Source organism: Genypterus blacodes, unplaced genomic scaffold (assembly GCF_046128005.1).
Source record: "Genypterus blacodes isolate CSIRO-AG114 ecotype Tasmania unplaced genomic scaffold, CSIRO-AGI_Gbla_v1 ptg000012l_1, whole genome shotgun sequence".
NCBI lineage: Eukaryota > Metazoa > Chordata > Actinopteri > Ophidiiformes > Ophidiidae > Genypterus > Genypterus blacodes.
The window spans coordinates 2,639,978-2,659,715 of record NW_027466826.1 but is presented as its reverse complement, the minus strand read 5'-3'; the positions used below and the strand labels follow the sequence as shown (position 1 = coordinate 2,659,715).

Below are 19,738 nucleotides of genomic sequence, written 5' to 3'. Positions count from 1 at the left end.
ACTTAGTGCGCAGGAGGAATGTGATGTTTAGACAATACAGGCGAGCTGTAAATTATTAGTCATAAAATGATCGAGACCCAACGCGGAGAAAACGCGTTTCCCGTTAGCGAGGCTGGAGCTTATTATTAAACGACGTGTATACACACACACACACACACAAACCCAGAGTCATGCATTAATCAGCTCTGGGAGACATGACTATCAACTCAAGACACAATGAGTGCACACACACCCACACACACACATTTATGCAGTTTGCCAGCATTGTGTGTTAGATGTGTTTCCGGCAAAATAGTGCAAATACGTTTATATTCTTCACTACATGACTTTTGTTTCAGCAAATTTCGCCACTCCTCTTGCTGTTGAAGCATCACGTCACACACACCCCTCTGTTTTCTCTGCTTTTCCTTTTATTGCAAAATAAACCGTAACCGCTGCCCAAGCCTCTCTGTCGCTTGTGAGCCTCAGTCGCCGCAGCCTCTGGCGACTTGTGACCGACCGGCATCGAGCAGAGCTTCATTTTTATACACTCTTTAACTGTCGCTGACCAAATCTTGGCGGGAAAATAAAAGCGATCCGTGATCACTGACTGGCCGCTGCTAATTTCGATTTAACAGCTGCTTCTCGCTTGAACAGCCGCCGCAATGAAGTCATCAATAACTGCCTGGGCCTGATGGCAAAGCAGGGCCTGCATAGCACAATGTTATCACACCCGGTGTCAAGAGTTTGTTATCAGAAGGAACGGTCCACTGACGGTCGATTCAGGGTACCTACACCTGTGTGTGTGTGTGTGTGTACGTGTACTTGTGTGTGTTTCTGTGCGCGCCTGGTTAGGCATGTTTGTTATTCTTGGAGGATTAAAGCAAAGCAACAAGGGGGATCTTTCAATAATGTTAAATCAAGGAGCTGGCTGCAGATGAGCTGAGGTAATCCTTTCATCTTTGACCCTCCTCGCCTGTCCTCCTCCTCCTCATCAGACTAAGCTTTGTCTCGGTTCCAGGTGGCTGCAGCTGACAGACGAGCGGGCCGAAAAAATGAAGGAGGAGTGCAGAGAGGCAGGACGGGCTATGGATAACTCATCAAACTGTATTGTAATCTGAAAAAAAGTGGGTTTAAATTCAGGCTATCAGCATGTCGATGTTTAGAAGACTTGGATCTTAGTTGCCAAGCCATCCATCCATGGAAGAAAGCCGGAGTGAGTGTGTGTGGTCAGATATATACAAATCCTGGGAAAAAAACCCTGTTCAGTGATATGGAAGGTGGGCAAACACACTGACACTGAGCCTTTGATCTGCTCCGAGCTGTCTCAGGTATCAGTTGCTCCACTTTGGATTCAAACTCGCCTCGCCAGAAATAGAGCAGAAAGTGATCTGCGCACTGATGTTTTTGCACGTGAAAGCCGAGGGCCAGAGTAAAGGTGCGAGTATACACCTTCATGCCATCGAAAGACGTATAAATTGAAGTATGTTTACTGTGGATAACAAATGGAGTGTGTAGCCTCCTTGCTACTAATGCTTGTACAGTATTAATCACATTTAGCCTTCAATCGCATGTGGAAAAATACTGACTGAATAACAACATCCAGAAATCAAAGGGATATATAAGGAGATAGTTAGATCTGTTTTTAATGACGCAATTGTGAGACAAACTGGTGAGACAATTAAGGTAAATCTCATGTGGAAAGGTATCGTGCCAGAACTCCAATGGGACAAATCCACAGCCAAGCTGGTGCTTCACAGGGGACAGAAGGTCATTTCTTCTTTCCTCTTTCTTGCCAATTGATCATATCGTCTCCGGACTCTGCAATAAGGCACATTAGTGCATGCATACGTACACACACACACCACCGTTCAAGTATCTGGATGGGGCTGCTCATTGTTCGTCTCCCAAAACGGATCAGATCCCTTCACCTCAGAGGCTGTGAATATGTTCCATCGGAGTTGCGACTTGCATGAATGGAGGCAGATGGGATGAAAACACAAGCGGCCGCAATCTCCACCTCCTGCTATCGGGTTATGTCCACACACACACACACATACACGTGTCCATGCCAAGCGTACAGCTGGGGCGTGGGTGAGTGTGCCAACTTCCATCTCACTCAGCCTCCTCTGTGCAACGCCATTATTCATTTCGATAGAGAGACGCGACAAAGCTGAGGCATGCGGTTGATGGATTCATTTGAGATGTGCGCTGACATACGGAGTGTGTGTGAGCGTGTGCATGTGCGTGTGTGTGTGTGTGTAGGTTCAGATCAGTGCAGAGAAAGAATAGCTCCCGGGAAAAGTCCCAGCAGAGACGGCACTCACAGATAAGGTGTGTTCACATACCACAGAATGACAGACGAGAGAGAGAGAGAGAGAGGGGGGGGGAGAAAGAGAGAGAGAGTGAGGGGGAGAGAGAGAGAGAGAGAGAGAGTGAGGGAGAGAGGGGGAGAGAGAGGTGGTGGGGGTAGAGTGAAGTCTGCCAAGTTTACAGTACTGTTCAAATACAGAAGGCACTGTGACCTACATCTTACACACACACACACACACAAAGCACCGTCCTGCCTCTCATATAAACAGTCACACACAAAGCACACAGCCGTACGCAAAACTACACACAGGTACAAAGCCACAGTTGCCCCAACACACACACACACACCATCCCCATGTCTTTCTTTGTCCCAACACACAACCTCTGGCAGTAGATTACACAAAAATCTTATCTGTGTAACCAAATTAACACACTTGTTTGATGTCACGCATTCCGTTGTCTGTCACACACACACACACACACACACACACACACACACACACACACACACACACATACACACACACACACACACACACACACACACACACACACACGCACACACACACACACACACACACACACACGCACACACACACACACACACACAGAAAGGAGACTGTTTGTGTCTGCTCAGGGGGACATTTTGAAGTGATAACCAGGGGAAAACGCTATCCAAACTCTGAGTGAGGGCCCTTCAGAGTGAGAGTGGTTGAGAGACAGACAGGGTGAGTGATGAGGAGGAGAGAGGCGGCAGGGATGAAGAGCAGAGGACGGAGACGTTCTCAAGCCAGAATGGAGGCAAGAAAGATCATTCAATCTAAAGGTTTACCCAGAAATCTTTGTAACTGGAAAGAAAAGAGAGAAATATCCTGTGAGAGCGAAGGTGAGGAAAGCATGAAAAAATCCAAGATGAAGGAAAACAAAAACACTTAAGATTCCGGACCGAGATTCCAATCAATGCGCGCATGCCTGCCAGGGAAGGCAAGGACGGAGACACTAATGCACCGGGATGAGCAGCCGTTATCATGAAATATTAATAGCCCTCGTTTCAAAATAGCTTGAGTTCCCCTGGATTCCGATCAAGGTATCTGCAAAGAAGTTGGAAGAGACAGAAAGTAGGTTAAAGACAGAGGAGAAACTGCTGCGAGGGGTAAAAGATCCGCACGCTGGGATTCTCCTGTTCGACATGCCGCACTGCAGACCCCATTAAGCCCGGCTCAGCTGTCAGGCCTGTCAGGTAGGAGTCGCCGTCAAGTCGGCCCCGACAGTCAGAACCCATCGTAATGGGCTCATCAGCAGCCTGGCAGCTCATCTGTTCACTTTCTCCACTTCAGAGGCGTCTACCCAGAATCACATTTACCAAGGAAAACCACACCGCAACATCGATGGCAATACGAGATTAGAGTCAAAGAACGAGAGCGTGTGGTGTGTACGAGAAAGTGTGCGTTTATCTGTGGACAATAGGATCGATAGCTACAAAAGTTCAAGAGAAACTGTTTGATGTTCTTACGCAGAAAGGTCAGAGTGAGTAAACAAGGAGAGCGGTGGGTTTGAGCTGCTGCTGAATGAGAAACATGGCTACTTGGCCTCAACCGCAGCATAATTGGAAATTTAACGTGAATGTAAGCGTAAATGTAGACTGAAGGAACCATGGACTTGCTACTTAAGTAAGGTCCAGGTAAATAAGATCCTTATCTAGTTCTGATTAACAACGTCCTAACAAGCTGACAACCGGGAGGACACACAGGCCTAAAGGCTGCACAGGTCCAAGAGGAACACACCCATACCTGCACAAGCGCAACCCAGCAACACCCGTAGGCACTTGGCAGCAGACGTGCCCTGATGCGGGATCTCAAATAGCCCCTATGTGTGTGTGTTCACCAGGCATGCAGTGGACTGTGTCTAAACCAAACAGCTGCTCTGAGAGGAAAGCGGAACGAACAAGCGTTTTACGGTGGCCATCACAACACGGCCACCATGACACAGAGTTGAACCGTGACACATTTCACAGAGTCCCAATCCTCAAACCAACCCTGATATCGTGTCAACATTGGCAACAACACCCGCTGTTTTAATCATGTATGGCCTGAGAGATATGTGAAGAAAACAACAACCTCTCTCCCAGAGTCACCTCCGTCTCCTCTACCACTTTGAGCAGAGACGTGACCACCATCAGCGATTGCTCCGTTTTACGCCACGGCCCCCTCCCCTCCTAACCCAATTAGGGGATGAAAGCAGCAACACTCTAGATAACATCGGTCCTCTTTAGTCAAAACGCAGACAACAAACAGTGCAACTTCAAAGGAGCGCCGAAGAGTAAATGGCACAGAGGCGGTTAGAGCGTCTCTGATCGGATCAATTATTAACGACTCTCAGAAATCACATGAGATCTGAAGGTTTGTTTTGACTTAAAAGGCAAAATGCATCGCGTTTAGTTGAAGTCATGCCAAGGTCAGGTGGTGAGCAAGGCATGAAATCTACTTTTAACTTTAGCTTTGCCCCAACGACTACATTTTAAACAAACTCAGCAGGGGAAGCTTTCCATCTTAAGATCTGGACCATTGAAGAAGCTGCAGGTTTCATATGGTTTAACATGTGGCCGTCTAGATCGCTTTGCAGATCCACTTCCATTTCTTCACTTCCAGTTTTCCATTGTTGAATAAGACACTCTAACTTGTTGATTCTTCAGGAATTATCTTTCACTGCAGCCTCGTGACGAATCTCGTGTTCTCAGGTCTTGATCAGGACCACCACATAATTCAAAACAGGTTATGACATTCCAGGTATGAAGGAATGTAGAATTGTCCCTTGTTATTTCCAACACTGACGACATACTGGAAAAACCATGTTATAAATTTTTCAGGATGCAAAGGCCCTCACGGGAGAGAACAGTGACACACAGTACTTTGAAAACTACTTCTCTCCTTAAAAGCGTTTATTTTAGCAGGCCACCAGCAGTGGGGGGGAGGGGGTGAGTCAGAGGGATGAGGATGAAAGAGGGGAAGTTTAGTCACAAGCATAAACAACCGCCTCTTTGAGGAAAAGTTCAATTTCGCAATCGGAGCGGCTCATCCTCCATATGCTCTCTGACAGAGGTGATGAAGTCATCCTCAAAAACGCTCCGTCGGGCCAGCCAGACGTGCATGCAGATGGGAAAAAATCCCCCCGGCTCGCATTCGAGATTTCCTCTACAATTTAGCCACCGCTGTAGATTCCTGCTGTTTAGCCGGAATGCCTGGCTAACATGATTAGCATTCCTTTGGAAGGAGGGAGCAGCAGTCCTCCATGTCAAGAGAAGATGGGAGGAGATATAAAGGATGGTACCACAGACGGCATCAGACAACGAGAACAAATCACTCTTAGTGTTTGTTTGAATGTATCTGAATAAACTAGACTGGTGACAATGTGCAACATAGAAGAGAATCATTAACAGAAACTACACAAAATGTCAAATTCACACAAAATGACTCGCCTGATATGATCAAAATAGCAGTAGCATGAACAGTAGAGGCTGTTTGGTGTTTGTTTACTCTGTTTTCTGTGTACATCATTGCAGTAGTAAGACAATAGATCAATATTCTTTATGTTCTACAGATGAAATCTCAGAAGTGATGGTTGACATGATTGTGCTTTGGCATTTGCGGTACGGAATCTCAGATCATCAATCAGAGTAAAGAGTGTTTTTCAGAGCTATAGAAAAAGCAGGGGCAGCCCCATCATCATGTGTGTGTTTATAGACGGGAATGTTGGGGACATTGGAGAGGGAATGACAGGAGAAGTCATGGAAACCACCTGAGCTTGCTGACAGAGCTCTCATGGCCTGTCAACAAATCAGTTGACATCCTGTGTGTGTGTGTCCGTGTGTGCGTGTGTGTTTTCCACTAAGCCTCCCCAGTGGCACACTCCTAGAAAATTGGTCTCCTACAGACATAAAGGACCAGGGAATACTCTACTGAGAATGTTTTACTATCCTTCTAAAACATTAAACACTCTCTTACTTCACAGATCTACAGGCTATGCCAGACCAGTGACTGATTACTAGAACACAGAACAGTTCCTTTTTATTTTACATCCCAGGCGGGCCAGGACGGGGTTGTATGGATGCGGGGTTGTGTGACTGCGGGGTTGGGTTGGGTTTCTGGGTGGGATGTCCTTTCTTTGTTTTGTTTTTTGTTTCTCTCTTCTCTCCTTCTCTTTACCACAGCCTATGATGCCATTTGTAATAGCCTACATTGCTCTTTGACATCATCCTGTAAAAACTGTATTTTCCCTATGAGATCATCGCAATTTCAATCTACTTGTATTCTGCCTCAGGGTCTACGTATAAAGTTTCACAACAACAATAGTATTAATAATACAACCTTCCTTCTTTCTCTCTATCTCTCTCTCTCCCCTTCCCCCTCTTTCTGTATAAAAATGGTCATGTAAAATGGTTGCTTCAATAAAAACAAATAGCAAAAAAAATAAATACAATAATGAATTTGATTCCCTGAGGTCAAACATTCCGAGCTGTTACCAATTAACAAGGCAAAAGCAGTGTTTTGGCAGCAGTTTAGTGTCCCAGACATGAATCTGAAGCCGACGTGCTGCCTGAACACAGAGAGACGTCAAGTTGCCTTATTTGACTTGACAGCAGAGACGGTGTACAGGTCAGAGGCCGACCAGGTGCAACGTCTCTGTAATGGTAGTGACAGGCCGATCTCAATATTGGCATCGGCAGAGCTTTGCACAGCCTGCCGAGGTGCTTCTCACGGCGGAGGAGCCGATGGGGAACCTCAGGAACTTTCCTTCATTTCGCAGTGCCTCAATTCTAGCCCCTGAACCACATCTGAGGTCTATTCTCCGGTGTATGTATATATTATAATGAATATTCTTAAGTATAATAGAAACTACATGGACATCAAATCAAAGCCGCTACTCTCTGTTCAACCTCAACCATGATACTGATCAAGATCAAATACATCAAAGAAACGTTAGAGAATGAGACCCTGCTGCCTCTTTGAATTAACTCCAAACTCTGCCCTCTGTGTTATTTTTCATTCCCCGTGCAGCAGGAGTCGTGCACATCTTTGTGTTCATTCCGCGGCTTCTAATTGAAAAAAAAAAAGGGTTCAAAAGAGTAGAGCAGAGCCGGCACGTGCGCTCGCTTTGTTCAATCACTGTTCTTTATTGTAAGCGGGTAATCTGCACGGTGTAACGGGTGGCGCTCTGCAAAGAAAGGCCTGGGCTCATTATAACAAACCACACCGAGATCACTATTCATGCCTTGTTCTTTCCATCCTACCTCCGACGGGACAAAGCCTCTTCTCCCTTGCTTATTACACCGGCATGGTAACCGCCGGGCTCCCTCCCCGAGTGGACCAACCCAAACTCGCTGCGGCGGCAGTAAACGCTCACCAGGGCTTCCGTGGAGATTCCAGGGCGATTCCCCCGTTTTTGAAAACTCACGCAATTAGTTCTCACGTCATGAACAAGCAACCGACAGCATAGGATCTGTGTCACACCGAGCAAGATAGAGATTAATTTTGCTCAGACATGGCATTTTGACAGAAGTATGTCACCTTCACTAACATTATGAAAGATCATCTCATCTCTCCTAACGAGCTTCTGCTTGCCAGTAAAGCTCTTGTCTTTAAATGAAGGTGTGTCCCATATGGTCTCCATGACGGTAAAAGAAAATAATAAAAACACTCGTGTGACAGGCAGTGCTGGAGGGGTACGTGTGTGTGTGGGTATGTGTGTGTGTGTGCAGAGCGACAGACATCAGCCACAAATCTCTTAATAAGCACAGAAGGGGGGCGGGGGTCAGCTGCATCAAAGCATTGTGCCCCACCCAGATACTCCTCCATGTGAGCCTAATAGGCCACCCATCCCGAGTCATTACCACGTCTCTCTGTGGGCCTCAGGCTGGACTCCTGGTCCTTAGGGGACATTCGGAAAGTATCTTGAAAATACAGCCCACAGGGAAAAGCTGGAATCATCACTCATCCTTGAGAAAGACTTTCATGTGACTATTTGTATTATGTTGATATAGTTTGTATCTTTATCATGTCTCTTTACTTTAATGTCACCTCAGATGTCTCTTCATCACAGGGGCTTGTTTGAGCTCCTTTGCTGAAATGTCATGCTAGCCTAGATCTAAGTCGTGGCTCAGAGTGATTTGCTTGCTTTAAGGCAGATAGGCTCTTTGTGATGAAGCTTTCAGAGCAGATATGGCATCATTGCTCGCTCACCCCCTCCCCGCTCTGTCCCTCTCCACAACATTTTCATAACTGTCATGCCGTATCTAAAATAGAGACGTCTGAGCCTGGCCCGCGCACACCTAGTTTCAACACCCACTCATAATAGGCCGGCTGTTGAAACACAGGCAGCTTAATGCGTCTCTGGGTAACCCCGCGCGTGCTGGAAGCAGATTCTGGAGGACAGAGCGCGGAGAGGGAAGAGCGGAGGAAGGGAAACACTGACAGGAGGTTATACAATCTGTCTGGAACGCCCAAACCGGGAGGATGAAAAAAACATTTGCGGCATCCGCAGATCTGATCCTGGCCATGAAAGGGACCGTGGGTATTATTACCCATGGTGCACAGCAATCTGGAGCCGCAGCCATCTCTGCAGCTGTGTTCTTAGAAGACAGCATGAATATGGGAGCAATTATTAGATTAAGACGGATTAGGCTTTGCTCAGGTAAAGCAGGTTTGGTCGTTCCTGTCTCTTTGGTCCTGGAAGACTGGGCAGTAATCCAATAATGAGACAACTTTTGGAGGGAAAGGCAAAAGTGCTGCTCTGGAGAGATATATATATATTTATATATATATATATATATAGTTTTCTTTGTACAACAAAGACTCCGAACGCTGCCAGGATGATGAAAGTCGAATGTAAACTGTTTACACAAGTAAGTGCTATAACTATGCAGCAGAGGGCAATGAGCAAAACTTAACCAAGGATTTAGTATCAAACCAAATATAAAGGAGCACTAACGTCAAACATGTGGGGTCACATTCTCTGCAATTTTTCTGGCATAATGAGCCAAAGATGGAAGATTAAGACACAGTGGAACAAGAGGGGCTCAGCGGCCAGGCTAAACATCCCCCACAAATCTGCTGTTAAGAAATCTCATACTGGTCCCGTGGCTCAATCTTTATCTGCGGGGCAGTAAGCAGCACCTCAGCAGAGCTATATGACAGATATGAGATAAAGCAGAGCTCTGGAAAATGAAGGGCTCCTCTTCCCAAGTTTCTCAGACTCTGAAATATGATCCACAGGGATGAAACAACATCAATGTGAGGGTAAAAAGAAAAAAAAAATACCTCCACGTCATGATCCAAACCCAAAGCCACACATTAAGACACACACAGGCAGCCATAAAACACTGACAGCGGTAGTGAAACCATATATAGGGACGCAATCAAAGAACGATACGGTTGCAGAGCGACAGGAGCTGCTTTTCGCATCAATGGAGCTAATATACGACGGCTCCCTCTGTGGCTCTGGCAGCGACGTAGGTGTCGGATTCTTGGCTCCTGCTGCTGGCCTCATCTGCACGCGGCTCCGCGGTGCCAACCGGGAACGTGGTAGCACTCTCTACTATCCTCAGGGCAAACTACGCGACCGGGGGCAGAGATAAGGAGGAAGACAACGAGCAGACCAATAACAACAAAGGAGCCAGAGAAGGAAAGACTAGCCGCTCCTTCCTGTCCTCCCGCTGACAGCTTATCATGCGCCGATAGTCATTTGGGGTTTTGGCTTCATAAAAGTAGCAGAGTCTGTTGCAGTCATTACTTTATCGCTATCCCACTGCAAGGAGGGGGAGATTATGTGGAAGACGGGACGATCCCCTCGAGTGTTTCAATTTCATTTCAGGCCAATCGACTGTCGCGTTACTGCCGAGGCATCCGACAGCCAATATATTTCCACTGGATAATTAAAAAAGCGGCCGAGGCAATATCACCCTCGCCATCTACTGAGACAGACTCTTTAATGATGGATGAATAAACAGGACATGTTGACTTCTGTTCAGAGTTGGATGCCTTCTGTCCACTCGACAGGGCTCCAGAGTACAATAAGGATTCCATTAAGACTCTTCCTTTCTCCAATTCCGTCTTTTCCTCTCCATCTGCCCTCGGCCTTTCGTAGAACCTATCTAAAAGCTTCCCAATTCCCTAAGCTTCCATAAGCAATATCCAACCAAGTGTGAAACAATACTTATTTTTTGTTTGCAGACACCGTGTCCCAGGACGCCACGATTGTAGCTGCAAGGAGAGCGAGGCGCACAAAAGATCAAAACATACAGATTGGACAGCCTTTGACTGACGGGTCGGTGGAGGAGAGGCGAGCAGGCGGTGCGTGTCTGCCTTCCACATTTCATTTCAGGAAAAATGGAATGAAGACATGGGTGGGCCTCAATGCCCCTCTCTGCCTCCCACTCCCTTCCTCTCCACCGCACACAAACACGCACAGATGTTGACGCTGGCAGCGGCGAATCAAACAAACCTGGCAACCAGGTTGTTTCCAGTACCAGCCGGCTCTGTGGTGTCGGATTCCTAGTGCCGCTCGCTTGGCTCTGGTGCCTGAGCTCAGTGTGGTCGCCGCAGCTTGATTAGCCGCAACCTCCTGCACAGGGGGTCGACTGTAGCTGCAGTCAATGGAATGTGCACTGTGAGAAAGCAGCCTGTGACGGCAGACCGCAAAAGGTGTGAATGTGAGTGTGTGTGTTTGTATGAATGTGTTGATTATGTAAACACCAGAGCAGAAGCTTTCAACACAAGATCTCCCAAATGCTGGACAGTTGTACCGTTATGCTAAGCGAACGTATTTGAACAAAAGATTGCCTTGGAGGCCCTGCAGAAAGAGCAGGAAGCAGCAGGAAGAGCTGTGTGTGCTGTGTGTGGGGCCTTCAGAGCCATCCGTTACAAACACACACGTTTATACAAGGCTCAGAAGAGCATATGATCTCACCCGGCTCAAATTCAAAACACATAACCAGGTCTAAGCTTCTACTTAAAAGCAAAAGACATGATACAATGAAGTGATTGTACTCTAATGAGAATGTGTGTCGCCTAAATGAAATCTGACGCCTAAATGAATCCGCAGAATCCCATTACGGGGGCTAAAGAGCTTGTGGGTGTCGTCCTTCCACCGTTACTAACGCTGCTTTTATGCATCGGGAGCCCAAATGATTATAATGAGGCTGCATTAGCTTTTAATTTAGCGGGGTGCAATGTGCCATCATGTTTGCGAGTCAGCAGGGGGTCCATTTGCACAGACCCGGGAGGAAAAAGAGAAAAGGAACAGGGGGATAGAGGTGGAGCCGATCTTTGCTTGTATTTCAGGTTAACGAGACTCGGCTCAGACCTCTCTGCTTCTAGATGTTTCATTCCAGGTTCACATTTAGAAAATAATACTTCAAGATCTATGGCATTTAGACACACATGGTAAAAACTCACTCACTTTCACATTACAGTGTCTGTAAGGCTGATGCATCACTCAGTGAGTAAGGAACATTCAACCGTCTGTATAAAGCAATAAAACACCCCTGTCTTATTACAATTGGCATACATTGACACTGTACTAAGAGTAACCGTCAAGTTAAGGAATATAAATGATCCATCAGCCTTAATTCAGCTCCAAATGTGGTTTTATTTCCTCAGCTGCTATACTTCTTGCAAGCCAAATGACTAAATCCTATGCTGATTACATTAGGGTATATTGTGCACGACCATAGTGGCTTCACATTTCTGATCCCTGATGTGACCTAAATGTGTTTCTGGCTGTACTCACTTGTATTTTGAGCAGTCTTTGCTGTTGTGATTGGACCGACCAAGATGCCTTTCGTTGCCATGTGTACACAGGGTTTCAGAGACTGGCACACACAAGTACCCCGGAACAGAGAGGTGGTGTGTGTTCCTACATGTGTTAGTGATGGTTATGAGCCTATTCAAATAAAAGCTGCACTGGAAAACTTCATCTTCAAGCTGCAGCAAAACTTTCCGTTCTTTGCAGAAAAATATAACAATGACATATTTAGAGCGTATGCATCTGTGTGCCTTAGTTTTTTTCCTTTTCCTTTTTGTTTTGCAGCGTAATCGTATTTGTGAATGATGAAGCACAAGAAACTCCATTACGGTATATTTGTCTTTGGAGGAAGCTGGGATTTAAAAAGGGATCAGGTTTCATTATGTTTTCCATACGTTATGGTATTCCCAATCCCATCAGCTGAAGAGTTTTGCCGTAGGGGTTTGATGACATTTGCAGGTCCTCTTATTATTTGAATAGCAGAGGCACGGCTGGATAAAGCAAAGCCATGTAGTAAGGCTTCACATAAGAACGATTAGCAGAGAGAGTGAGAGGGAGTGAGAGTGAGAGAGTGAGGGGGAGTGTGAGAGAGAGTGAGCTGTGTCTACTTTAACCCCTGGTGGAGAAAGGATGAGAGGTAGGAGGAAAAGGAATAATTTTAAATGGGAAAATTCACAAACTGTTTCCATTAAACTGACAATACTGTACTACTTACTGTCGTGTTGCGCTACGAGTTACTTGGCAACGCACGCCACTTGTTGCCACCCACTGAGGTTGAGGTGATTGTGTTGTCGAGGTGATTGTGTTGTTTCTATGAACACGTCGGCCGCTCGGCGTGACAAAAAGTGAAAGCGCTTTGAAATCAGCCTAAGATCTGATCTGTAGATTAGAGGGTCTCGGCTCAGGAAATTAAATGTTTGGTTTCGCCATGCCGTCGCCGCGCGGAGTGTTTGTCCAGGCACTGCACCTGTTGATAGGCATCCAGACGCTGACATCTAGACTGTGAGGAGCTGAGATAGGACAGGATGCTGGATAACCTGCTTCCTCTGGGATAAGTGTGAAAGATAAAGGCCAACACAAAGGAGGTTTGCGGTCGGACCAATGTGCGACCTTGTTGGTCAAACAACCAACAGGCTCCAAGGTATCGGCACGTTTTCACCTTAATTCAACAATGTAAAGGGCATTACGTAACAGGAGCCAGACAGTAACAGGAACTACAGAAAATACTGTGCTTAGGGATAAAATATAACCCTTTCAGATAATAAACATTAATGCAACCGATTTTGAGTTGTTTACAGAAGCTGATATGAGTTTATTGGGTATATTACAATCTAATACAATCGGATGGGAACCGGCAAGAAATATCTGTGAAACTCGCTGACACAGAGGTATTGATCCAACTCTATGGTTGTTTTTCTGAGGCTGTAACTAAGGAATAGACTGACTGACTGCTGCCATAAAAGACACTTGAAACAACACCACTCTGGCCCAGCGACAACAAAAACTGAACATTATAAACGTCTCAAAGGCAGGATTTATAGCGGGGCTGGTGGGCTGGATTGCATTAGACTGTCCAGATGAACCTCATAAATTGCTCGCTTGGTGCAAATACTTCACTGCTCGACCACATTTTGTTGACTGAATTGGAACGCTGCAAAAACTATTCCTTCCTATTTGAAGGTCTTATCGCCTATTTTTCCTGACGGCGGAATCCTCCCTAAACGTCTGAGCCGGACGACTGACGATAGATTTGTCTGTTTAAAGTTTGGCTATAGAAAGATCTCCGGGGGAATAATGTTGAGCTATGGAAAACCATCTTGATTATGTTTTAGCTTCATTCCATAGCATTCCTTCCATAATGCCTTTCCGGGAATAAGGCCTTGACCAAATGAGTCAATGTGAATGCAAGCGATTGCATTTGTCGTTCTACTCATCGCGTCCAAGGAGACAAACCTGCAATTGGCATCCGCCTCTGCATCTGTTGAACAAATGTTGAATGTGTTGTGGGTAATTTAGCCTGTGTATGTGCATGAAAGGGAAAACAGAATGGTACTGGCAACAGGGGGAGTGAGTACAAAGCAGGAGTAAAGCAGAGGAGGACAGAAGGAGTGGGGGTGGTGGGTAGAGAGGTAATGCACAAGAGAGAATGAGAAACTGAGAGGGAGAAAATGGAGATTGCATGTGAGTGTGTGTGTCAATAGCTGCGCGTTCGCTTTGGAGCCGAACTCTGTGCCGTTTCCATTTTGCGGGTGCAGCCGTGGGCTGGATGTGTTTAGGGGCAATCTGGGAATCAAATGTACAATGTGCTCTGGATGCTCTGTTTCTGCTCTGGGCTGTGGTCTAATGAGGACGCCAGCATGGGGAGTTGCAGACCAAGGTTAGGCCAGCGGTGATCCTGGCCAGCCATCTAAACAGCCCCCCCCCCCCCCCCCTAGGGAAAAGAGAGATTCACGTGTCCTCTAGGCTATGGCTGAATGCTTTTGTTATTGGTTGAATGTGGCCAGGAAACTTTTTAAACAATGAGCGAAGGTGCAAGCAGCTGAAAGGACAGACGCACAGAGGTTAAGTGGTCATTCACCTAAGATAAAAAAGTATTGGCTGTGAGAAAAGAACACCATGAAAACAATTCACAACATTCCCACCAACATTCCTACAGCCCAGAGAAAGCATTTCATAGTTAACTATGTCAAACAACAAATCGAGTCAAACACTCGGGCCCGTTTCTATACAAGTAAGCAAAAGTCCAAACTAGCAGGAAAGATGTGGGCTAGATACTTGTTAATACTTATTATTTGCATGCAAAACCATTGAGTAAAAATGCTGGTAAACCAACCGATCAATCAATAACAATCAATAGGATTCAGCCAGTCTGACGCTTGGTGCATTACATAATCGTACTACAAAGCCAATCCTCCCTTTGAAGGGGTGATTTACTCTGTCGGAATCAATCCATTTACAACCACCTAATCTATTGATTGGCACCCAAATCTATTCTGTTAAGGTGTGTACCTGGCACAAACTTCCATTTATTGCCTTAATATCAGGCTAATTGAAGTTTTAACAGACTTTGCCCCTGATTCAACTTGTTCAAATGAGTTAATGGCACCCGATAAGGCTGACTAGACTCGATAGAGCCAGACACACTGCAAACACTACAGGCGAAAGTCAGCAGAGAAGAACAGAAGCACAATGACGACCCAACTGAGGCAGCTGACAGGCAGTCCATCAATCCAACCCTGCCCTAAAGAATACATGCTCTTGTGACTCTGTTCCAAAGACGGCAAGGTCACTCAGTCATCTTTCCGCAGCTACGCAAACTGAAAAACCTCAAACCAAACAAAACCTGCACACGTTGTCTTTGTTACTCGAGTTGAACTCCCTCTGATTTTAACCCTAATGTATGCAAGATAACCTCGTTAGGGTGGTTAAACTTGACGGTGTTGCCTTACTCAAGCTGAAATAGAATGAAATTGGATAGTGTGCAAGATGTAGGGAAGGAGTTAAGGTGCACGAGACATTAATAAGCCACTCGCTCTCGCCTCTCATAATGGAGACATACTTTCTCCTCTTAAGCACAGGAAGCAGTCGTCTCTGAAGTACTTCCTGAACAGTGAGGAGAGTGCTTTATCTCTGGCAAGCGATGCCGGCGTCAAGTCCACTTTCCCGGATATTGGGAAATCATAAGGGAGTATCCAGCCTTAAAATATAACTTTGGAGGGGTACAGTTAGGTAATGAGGCTGGATCGGTGAGGAATCTGTCCTGCCATCAGAAGCTGGAACGGGTCAGTATGCAAGGATTTAAAAGTGTAATCTGGTTGGTATATCCTGTGATAGCACATGAACTTCACCAATACATTAGAAAAACAACAGTTAAAGAACGGAAGGAGTTTTTCCAATCCTTTGGTGTGCACGCGGGAAATCAACAAACTGATTTCCTGTCTGCTTCAGTGTAAACAGCTTTGGAAATCAGTGGGGCCTGTCCGACACAATGACCTCCCTCAGAGCGCGCTGTCACTCACGCTCTACAGAGAGACACCTCACCGCAGGAGGTGGCGCGACCCCCTGAGACTTCGCAAGTGACACCACCTCTCTCACAAGCACGCACACACACTCAAACGCACAGACATACACGCGCATGCAAACACACACACACACACACACACAAATATATGCCGAAAGACCACTAATTGGCTTCCTTGGCTGTGTGTGAATACTAACTGGGTGCGGGGCAGCAGCTGTTGTTATAGTAAGTTCTCTCGTGGTGAAGAGGAGAGGAAGACCATACAGGATGAGGAGGGTGGGTGTGTGTGTGTGTGTGTGGAATAAAGGATCTTGTTTCGTGCTGCGTCGTCCCCCCTGCTGACAGCCAATTACCTGTGTGTGAATCTGGAGCCCTCCCTGTCTTCCTGTCAGAGCCTCCCTGTCTTTCTGTCTCTTCTTTAGGCAGGATTGGACAATGTTGTTTGCCGGCTGAGGGGGACCCGTCTCCCTTGGAGACCATGGTTAGGCAACTATCCCATAATCACTGCCATCTTTTCCACCCCAGACAGGCCAGATCAGTGCTCCGTTAGGTTCACATACTTTTAGTTTTGCCCTTTACCCGACCTTGAATTCAGCCATATCATATGTATGATAGGAATCAATGTAAAATTAGACAACTAGTTGCAACAACAAATAATGAATATCTCCATCATCCTCATCTGAAATGGACCGAAGCCAACAACATCCTCGGGGTAAGATTTACTAAGCATGATGCAAATTACCGCACAGGCTGCAAATATCTGCATGGCCACATGTTTTCAGTTGTGTGGGGTATTTACTGAGACTGATTATGTAAATGAGCCCAGCCGCAGAAAGTTTATTTGAATGCACTGCTGCTATTTAAGATGCTTCCTGCGTCTGTTATCCTGGTGTCTCTTCTCCTCATGAACATGTAACCCTAGTTGACATTTCAATTTGACAGGATTTTTATATTTTTCAATATGTAGTCAGTTAAAACCAAATGTGGAAAATATGGCACTCTTGTCTTGGAAACTGAATTTAGATGTGAGGTTTGACTTTATTTTGCTCTTCTTCAGGAGGACATTTTCTCTCACTCAGTTCTTAAATACATCCCTCATTTGTCGTAAACATGGTGGGTTGAGTCCAAGATAAAAATCAAATGGAAGTAAATAGATGCATTTATATTAAGTCACTTCTCTACACTCAAAGTAAAAATTATGACAACTAATGGTTTGCTTAAAAGGATAAACGGCTGGGCATTTTCCGCGACTTCAAAGCAAATGTCTTAAGGGAAAGAAGGTCAGTGGCAGTGTATAGGCTTACCTTTGGTGGAGATGGCGGCATCAGTCAATTCCGAGTAGACATACGGAAAGAAGGAAAGAAAGCAGAAATGTCAGCCACAAGCTCAACATCAACTCCGGCATAAAAAGACAAACAGCAAAAGGATCCTTTCCAACAGCATCATCTCTTTCTTTGGGTATGACCGTTTGTCTCTCACAGGGCCATACTACGAAATAGTGAGATGTCTCTTGGCAGAGTAAACGCTGCACTTGTGAATGGGGGATGGAGGGACGAGTGGAGTGTAAAATAAATCAATCAAGGTGCAAACGTGAATCTTTTTCATAGCTCATGGATATTTCCCCCAAACTACACGGCCATGATGGATTTACAGTTTATCATTGCAGCGGTATGGGCGATAGTACCAGCAGGAGCGGTCTCAAGGGCCAAAGTAGAAGGCTTCTGGGTAAAGCTTTCATGCAGGAAAGAGCAGTCGAGGTCAACGCATCTCCCCTCGCTCACTTTCACGCTTTCTCTCTGCCTCAAAGGAAAGATCTATGAAAAGGTGCAGCAACTACATATTCTAAAAGCCCCCACCCCGGAGCACTGAAGCATAAATCTATTTTTTTCCCTTCAATGGATGCTGCTCCCCATCCATCTTCCCACTGTTGTATGCTCGTGTTGGCACAGCCGTGAGGGGAGAAGACAGCGGCTACATAACAGATAGCAAACTGAGAAATGGAAGACAGGTGCGAATCCATCTCGCGGCACCTTGGAGGATGGACGTTTTCCACCAGTGAAGAGCTCCCACCTCTGTGCTCTCCTCACTCACATACACAGAACATATTGCTTTATTGCCTGTAAAATAGACTAATTGGTCTAATTCCAAGGGGATTAAGTAAAAAAAAAAAGAGGCAGCAGGTGGTTGTTCTGTCTCCTGCAGCAATGTCTGCCTGAGGGTAAGGGCCCATTAAGAAGGGACAATACGGCACATATGTGGTCCGACATGATCTAAGCTTCAACTCAGTGTGATCAAAGTGAAGAACTCCTGGGCACTAGTTTGATAGAGAGCAGATGAATTCTTGAGCGCTGTGACTCAGGAAAATGTAACACAACCCAACTGGAGACATGGGGTTGCTGTGATGTCATTGTGATTGAGCCACAGGGGACTATGAGAAGACCTGGACCAGCTAGATGTCTTCACATGTGACTTATATTCAGTTGAATCATGAAGGGTCCTGGCTGCTGGTTGTTAAATGGTGGCACATAATGATGCTCCAAGTGTTGGAGCATCATTCTCATTCTTTTGTTTGGGACGACCCCATCTTGGATGGTCTTCAATTGTCCTCCTATACATTTTGGAACGGGTCCAATTGGACGTCCTCAGATCCAGTTTTGGAACTATTCATGTAAAATTTGTCCAGATTGGGTCAGAAATGGTGGACCTGTGAAGACCTCTCGTACCATTTCAATTTACCGTTAAAATGGGTCGACGCACATCTGAATGAATAAAGGAGGTGGGAGGCGTATCCAGGTACACATGTACAAACAATAACTCATACCGAAGCCTGAGGAAAGGATTATCCAGCATGAGACTGGGCTGAATTTGTACGGAGAAAAAGCTGCTGATTGTTGCTTAATAGCCCGTAAGGTTTTCACGCCGCTTCCATCTCCTTCTAGACAAACAGGTCAACAAACCAGACTAACCAGCGCAAGCATGACCCACCTGTGCGCCTCTGCCTCCAGTTCATCTTTGAACATCTTCAAAGACGGCCAATAAATCTCACGCGGCAGTAAAAGAAAACCTTCACTGCTCAGACTGATCGGTAACTGTCTCGCCCCCGCCCATGTATCAGTAGCACAAAGAGCAGCTCTGCCTCTCTTCACATCAATGGTGGCCGCTGCCTGCAGACCTACTGGTTTAATGGTCTTTCTCAGGCTTCAGAGGCAGAGCGAGCTCCAGTGACGGATCCTTGTCTTGACTTCATTATCGGATGACAAAAACAATATCTTTTTTCCCCTTCAGAAATACAGCAATGCTTTACTGGAAGATGCTAAACAATGACAGATCATCTTACTTAGTAAAAACAGGAGTATCTGCATGCCTAATTTGCAGCCCCCCTGTCCCACCCCTCTCAGGCGTCCAGTAACAGTGGAGTCAATCTTTCCATCTGGCCCGGACCCAGGATCCCGGCTACAGGGCTAATACAGACTAGCTCCGGATCTCAGGTGTCAGTGCTATTGAATTAAAGTCAAGGACTGAAGGAGCAAGGTAGCGAGCATATAGACCCCCCCTTTCGAACTCTGTCGGGGACAGAGGGACAGGCAAGAGGGGGAAACAGTGGTAAAGGGATTGCTCATGTAGAAT

General features: G+C 46.0%; 1 protein-coding gene across 1 annotated transcript in view; it reads right to left on the bottom strand.

The window, feature by feature from the left end:
• The window catches only part of ptk7b (protein tyrosine kinase 7b), a 62,421-nt gene that overhangs the window by 20,284 nt on the left and 22,399 nt on the right, over positions 1–19,738 (bottom strand). The gene's annotated exons all lie outside the window — the stretch shown is intronic.